Raw genomic sequence first — 7995 nt, 5'->3', positions numbered from 1 at the left:
AACTATTGTAATTATTTTCTTAGAGGGCCGTTTTTGATTGCCATATTGTTTAGCTAAGCCCTATTGTCCTGGTGTCCTTCATAACTGTCAGTTGCTTTAAAATACAGGGGTGGGAGGGGGGAGCTGATAAGCACATTGTTGTAATTGATTTGTATGTTTGAATTGTCTTATCAGAATACAAGGTTATGAATTTCATCTGTTGAGACACAGAAATAAAATAATTTCCTAAAAAAATGTACTTGGTTTTTGAATGTTCTAAAAAGGCATTTATTCTAAATCTTTTTAATGTTTCATTAATGGTATTGCATCATTAATCATATTATAATGAAGTTTAGCCTTCTCCTATATTCATTGGCATTGCTCAGTTCTTTTTTATATATACTTGGGAAAGAATAAAATAAAATTATTAAAGATTTAGAATTGAAAGAAATCAAGAAGAGCCATTCTCAAGGATCTGCAATTCAAGGCTGACTACGGAATTACCTAAGATAAACAGGTATGAAGAAAATCCTTCCAAGCTATATGGAAACAGGACCTCCCACTCCCCACCGCCACCCTAGTGGAAAATGTTACTCCAAGTGATGGAAAATGACCAGGAGATACTTTTTTTTTATCAGTCAGGAAACTTTTAAAATTGAGATGAAAGTACCAGCTTGATTAAAAAACAAAATCTGTGGGCCAAGATTCTGCCATAATAATTTAAAGTAACTTTAGTCACCCTCCCACCCTCCACTGCAAAAAAAACCACATTGGTATCTGCACTTGGGCTGCCATCACAAAATACCAGAGACTGGGTTGTTTAAACAACAGAAACTTATTTCTCACAGTTCTGGAAGCTGGGAATTCCAAGATCAAGGAGTCGGCAGGCTCAGGGTCTGGCGAGAGCTCTTTCATTGGGTTGCTGACAGCTACTTTCTCTCTGCCCTCATGTAACCTGCCTTTCCTTGGTGCATGCACATGGGACATGAGAGAGATCTCGTTCTCTCCCACTTTTCATAAAGCCCACCAACCCTATCACATTAGGACCCCACCCTTCTTATGACCTCATTTAACTTTAATTTCCTCCTAGAAGTCCTGTCTCCAAATACAAACACACTGGAAGGGTTAGGGCTTTACATATGAATTTGGGAGGGGGAAGGAGGAACACAATTCAGACCATAGCCATTGGTTCATGAACATTAATCAAAGTGCTATATCACCCTTATTGATCATGAGCATGAGAGATGGTATATAATGTTAGGAAGGCAAGTTAGGAAAGTTGATATAAACAAGTAAAGAGCATTGAAAAAAGGTTTCAACAACTAGCAAAGATTCCTTTCCTTGTTTCACTTGTTGTACTACTTCTCAACAATTACGTATGACTTTTTCATTCTACATCACCAAAGTTTTTAAATAGCTTCTGTGTCTCCCAATTTCTCATAACACCCCCAGAGCATTTCTCAGAAATATTCATCTCTTAAATTCCTTTCTTATTCAATACTGTGAGTTAACTTCTTTCTGGAATCCCCATCCCTTGTCTGATGCTCCTCTCAAACACTTCAAGTTCTATTTTGACTGTGACCCCCTCCCCATTCACCAAAAAAAAATCCATTTCAAGGAAAAAGATATGACAATATTCTCATGATCCCAAATTTACTCACACTCTGGGTCAGCTATACCATTTTTAGGATGAGATTGGCTTACTTATGTGAGCCAACTGATGGGCTATTTACTTGTTATCCATAGTTATGTTAGTATGAAAAAGGTGCTCTGGTCTAAGCAAGAACAACAGCATTCACCATGACCATTTGCTTGACCTAAAGAATTCTGGTGAATAAAATGTAGAAAACCAAACTGTGCGTTTGAAGCAGAGAAGTATCTAAATTGAATTCTGATCAGATGCCCACAAGTTCCCCTGTGGATATTCCTACTGGTTTTGTGGATAATACAGAACCAGGGTGCCAGGCCCAGGTGATAAGCCAACACTTTCTGAGAAAATCCTCTGTAGTGATCATGATGAGAAATGGATCTTTAAAAGTTCATTTTCTTCAAGAAAGTTACTCCCAGGCCAGTCGATATGGCCTTCTGAGAAATTTACAGAGCCCAAAACTAGAGGTTAAAGACGGCTACCAATGGCTACCAATAGATACCAACAGCATCAACCATGTACCTGGGACTTTTAATAAGCACATTAATCTTCTCCGAAGCCCCAGAAGTGGGCACTATCTTCTTCATTTTATAGGATTTTCACCTGATACCAATTCCAAAATCCATCTTCTTTCCACTCTGCCATGCTGCCCCCAACTTTGCAAGTCCCCTAAGTAGAACAGTACTTTAGTCATTTCAAAAAGAGGCCTCTATCATTGCCATACACATGACATTCAGCTTCTCAAGCTCCCTTTGCTTTTTGTTGAGACTCGGGGTGGGGGGGGGGGTGTTTGTTTGTTTGTTGTTTTTGTTTTGTTTTGTGTTTGTGCTGCCCCCTGCCTTACCCCCCAGCAGCCCTGGATCCCTTATTCATTCTCCTGATGTTCTTTGCAGTAACATCCAGCGGGGTGAACTCTCTTACAGCTAATGTGGATCTAACAGGAGATGCTGTAAAAATACAATTGTAATTTGGTATCAATTAAAAGGATAGCACAGTGTACTCTTTGCTGCCTGCTCGTAAAAGCATGAGAGTCTTAATGGGCAAAGAAGCATTTTTGTTCCTCTGAAATTACCATCCCATGTATGCGATTACAGCCACCTCAGGGGCAAATGTTGTTGCGCTTCATCACCTTGACACGTCTTCTGCCCTCATGTTAATATAGACTCTTTTTATTAGCTAGTCTGGGAATTTGCTTATGTAACCCAAATACAACATAGTTGTCTAGATTTTTTTCTGACACATTTTTCTTGATGAGAATGACATTTTCCTGGAACCAAGGTAAAACCAAAAATAAAAGGAGGCTGCGCCACCCACAGGTAGAGGAAACCCCATCTTCTTTTTATAAGAAACCATTTTGTCTGTTCTACAGAACTTTTATGGAAGGAAGATAAATCTTGGGATAAATGAAACACAGAAGCATGCTTGCCTCATTTGGGAAACCTGGGTATGGTGTAAGGCTGGAAACTTCGGCTAATTGGGGAAGGAGAGGGTTAATGGGACAGATGGACACTTTGTGGCAACTCTGACCCAAATATCACAACCAACTCTCCCTGGAGGATGAAACCAATCTTCCACCTACCAGGAAGGATCATTTTTTTAATGTTTATTTATTTTTGACAGAGAGAGAGAGAGACAGAGCATGAGCGGGGGGGTCAGAGAGAAAGGGAGACGCAGAATCCAAAACAGGCTCTAGGCTCCAAGGTGTCAGCACAGAGCCCGACGCGGGGCTTGAACTCACAGACCACGAGATCATGACCTGAGCTGAAGTTGGATGCTCAACCAACTGAGCCACCCAGGAGCCCCTACCAGGAAGGATCATTAACAGGGGTTCCTGGCTACTGTTGAATAAAGCTTTCTAAGCATGCCACTGGAAATTCATCTCATTCAGAGACAGATAAGCAGAATGACACAGAGTGATTCCAACAAAGAAACCTTAATATATTATTTAGGTTTCCAATTAAACACCTACATGTTAACAGAAACAAGGCCAGTTGTCCATATGTGCTCCTACAATCTTTACAATGCAGCATGGATTATTTATGTGTCTTCTCATCTCTGTCACTTTGCCATAACATACTTTCATTTGTTAGAGTCATAACATGCATAGTATATGCTTGCAAATTCCTTACATTTTTACATGTTCACAGAAAAGACTCTACAGTCTTGGATGCTTTCAGTGAGATTAGAAACAGTTGAGCTGATATATCTGGTCTCTAAATCATTCATTCAAGCATTTATAGAGTCCCTACTCTGGGCCAGTTAATATGGTAGGCTCTGGGAATCCTGCATTAAACCAGACACCTGGAAAAGGAGATACCCAGGCAGTATCTGTTCTGTAGCTACCATTCTGTCTGGAAGTCTTTCAGCAAGCTTTTATTCCTGCCTTTGTCCACCTTGTAAGATGGGAAACAATGTGTATCAGCCCTGTCATGGGGAGCTGGGCTTAGCATTTACTCCAGTGATACAATGAGAAGTTTTTGGACAGAACTGTTGCAGGCCAAAGGTTCAAGTTTACTTTCAAGGAGCTACTCTCCTGGGCAAAAAACCTCCTTAGAGTGGATTATCCAAAATGAAAAGCCTTGAGATGGAGCTAATATGGACACTTCCCATTTTAGAACTATCTTCAAGGAAAAAAAGAAGGTGATATGTGCAAATCCATCCTCTTTCCCAGGGAAATTCTTACAAAGGTGGTGAAGGACTATGAGAAGTCAACACCCCCAGGGTAAAGGGATAGCCTGATACCAAGGTGGGCATACAGTAGATGCTTAGTAAATGAATGTCACATAAATGGATACATAGCCTAAAAGGACACATCATGGGGAAGCATATTCATAGACCAGGAGTAGGAGCTCACCTGCCTGAAGCTCTTTAACAAATCATTCACTTTCTGTGGGGGTTATTGGTGTGTATTTTTAATTAGACAATAAATGCCCATTATAGAGCCATTAAAAAAACAATAGAAAATAGATAACTTAAAATTTCCAGTAAGCCAGAGATAACACACTGTTAACGTTTAGCTGGTTAAGCCAACTTAAGTATAAAACAATTTTTCTATATAGTATATATGGATTTTTAATGGATATCTATTATTTCAAAAAAATTTTCACTTAGCATTTTTTTTTCTTTTTTCTTTTCTTTCACTTAGCATTTTATTGTCAATCTCTTTCCATCATAAATGGCTGCACAGAATTTCCTCGTCTAATTGTACTATAATTCACCTCACCAATGCCCTGTTGTAGGGTAGTTAGTTGCTTCCAATTAAAAAAATTTTTTTAATTAATTAATTTTTAGAGAGAGATTGAGTGCATGTGTGATGGGGGAAGAGGGGCGGAGACAGGGAGAGAAAATCCCAAGCAGTCTCTACACTGTCAGCACAGAGCTCAATGTGAGGCTCAGTCTCACAAACTGAGAGATCATGCCCTGAGCAGAAACCAACAGTTGGACGCTCAACTGACTGAGCCACCCAGGTGCCCCTGGGTTGCTTCCAACTTTTTTTTTTCCATATTTTAAACGACTATGTATTAAGGGACTTTGGAGCTAAATCTTTACCAATGTTCATAGTTATTTCTTTATGCTAAATTATCTGGAGTAGAATTGCGACTCAAAAATTAATATAACTTTTTGAAGCTTTTGATAGGTAGTGATACCAGAGAGGTGCTGGTTTACAGTTTGAATAATAAGGGAAAAGGGGACTCTTTTCCCTGAACCCTCATGAAATACTGTAGGTTTTGCTGAAAGCATCTATAATAAAGATTGTCACCATGTCCTTTTCTATGAAATACATTTAGATTCCACCTGACCCTACATCATTGTCCTACAACACTACTAGACTCTTTGTTTACAATATTTTTCATTGTCCTGTGTAATTTCCTCTCAAGTTCTTGCATTAGGAGGCATGTGCCTAATGGGTTCTTTTGAGTTCAGTAACTGGTTAAATCCAAATAGCAGTATTCATTTGACTGCAGGAAGGAAGATTCATTCATTCATTCATTCATTCATTCAATCAACACACAGTGAATACTTTCAATGTACCAGGCACTCTTGCAGACCAGGGCTATAAAAATCCTGAACCAGACAGAAAAAACCTCTAACCACAAGGAACTCAAATTTTGACAGAGAAGAGAGAAAACACTCAAATAAATATACAGTGTAATAATAGGTAGCTATGAACACTACCCAGTGTTCTAAATAAGGTAGTCAGAGAAGTCCCTTCTGAAGAGACACCTGGATGAACTTACTGGTCAAACCATGCTTACATCTGAGGTAAGAGACTGTCGGAGAAAAGGAACAGAATGTACAAAGGTCCTGAGTAGGAAGTGAGTTGAACATGCTCAGAGAACAAAGAAATTCCAGTATGACTAGAGCAAAGTAGAAAAGACAGTAAGAAATGAGATTCAAGAAGACACGAAATCAAGTAGGGCTTGGCAGACCATTTAGAGGACTTCGAATTTTCTTCTAAATGATGGGAAGCATTTGAAGATTTTACAAAAGGGTGCAATGTGATCCAATTTATATTTTACAAATCTCATTTGAACAATTGAGTGGAGAATAAATTATAGGCCAACAGAAGAGTTGAACAGTTCTTGTGATAGTGTTAGGCAGCTGGGTATTTCAAGCTCCTGAATCCTGTTTTGGAAAGAAGCAAGAAACTAACAAGTGATATGAATATTTGTGGTTAAAAGCAGTATCCAATCACCTGGCTCAACAGCTACATGAAAAGCCTTAGGCTGCCTGGTCATCTCTGTATCACCACTTCTACCTCTCTCAGATTGGTTTCCAGGCGAAGATGTTCACAGGGCAACTTATGAGAATTGCTAACATACAAGAACACTCTGTCAGCACAGGTAACATGCGGTCCAGTAGTGGAAAGCCCAGACTGTCACACAAAAGGCCTAAATCAATGTAGTCTCCTAAAGAAGAAGTCAAATAACCAAGGGGGACTATAGGGAAATTCTGAGCTGCCCTTTCCCTATGACCCCTGCCTCCCTACTGATCAAGCTGGGCTCTGGAACAAAACTGAATTGAAAGCAATAGTATTGCAAATCTAAGAGTCTAGTTATTAAGCTATTTACAATTAAATATCTGTTAGGAAATATGGTAGAGCTAAATTAAAAGCTTCTTTCTATTTCTAGAAACCTGTTCACTGAATACTATTTAAGCTTTTGATGCAGGAAAGAGGGGGATTAACTTTATCATCTTAAGGATCATTGGGTTTTTGAAGTACGTTAAAAACAAGACATAGTGTTTTTCTTTTAAAATCACACACAAAATAAGAGAGACTTCTAAATCCACAAGGACATACACTCAGCAAAAAATCTTGGGAAAACCAAAGCATCTTGTTCTGTCTATGTACGTTTTTTATTTTTAAGTTTCTCCTCTTAATTCCCTCTGACATGAATGTGTAATGCTGAGAATCTATGCTAATGAAGAATGTGTCCACAAGATGTATAATGCATGCCTTTTAATTAGTTCTGCTGCTATAATTGATTAACATTTTGCCTGTGCAGTACTATTACAAAGAGTGAGCAGTGAAAAACTGTATGCATCTAGTCCCAGTAGAAAAAAAAAAAAGCACCAAACGCTGCCATTGTAGAACATCTGCACTGCCAAAGCGATCCTCCGTATTCCTATTGAGAGTCTGCTGGGAGGTGCTTTAAGCAGCTTGGAAAGAAGCAGCAGAAATAAGACAAAATGAAAGGGCACAAGGCCCAGAGGAATGAATATGGGAAATGTTATAAGGGGAGGGAAAGAGATCAAGATGAATATGAAGAGTATGAAAACAACCATAACTCCATAAGGAATCTGGGGCAGATGGAGGAGATAGAAGTAAAAGCTGAGAAAAGAGAGAATGCAAATTGTATGCCCATCTGGGTGTATAGACATCTGCATGCATTTGGGGACGCACGTGTGGGTACAGCATACATGTAACTGTATGTAGGCTAACAGGGGCAGAAACAAACTATATGAATGTAAGGCTCCAGCACCAGCATGGAGCCTGCTGATTCAATGACTTCACCCCGGGCCAGATGCCCCTGCTGTAGCACCCCTAGGAATCATGCACTTCCCCCCTGCCCTGCTCAAAGTGAGCAGAAGGACCATGTATCATTGGCTCCCCAGCCATTTGCAGAGTGTGTCCTATGAATGAACCCTGTGTTGGTGCCCAGGAGACATGCTAAAGAAGGCAAATTTCCTTGCTTTGAATTGTTTACAGCCCAGTGGGGGAGACTACAAGCACACAGGAGTCTGGATGTATGACTTGAGGACAGGCACGCAGATTAGAGACAGTGGACACAAGGCTTGGACCATTCTAGGAAGGATTTCTGGCCTCAGTCATTTCTATATCAAGACAGTCATGTGAAAAATAGTTG

The sequence above is a fragment of the Panthera onca genome, chromosome D4 (assembly GCF_046562875.1).
Source record: "Panthera onca isolate mPanOnc1 chromosome D4, mPanOnc1 haplotype 2, whole genome shotgun sequence".
Lineage (NCBI taxonomy): Eukaryota > Metazoa > Chordata > Mammalia > Carnivora > Felidae > Panthera > Panthera onca.
Note: the sequence above shows the minus strand (reverse complement) of the source record.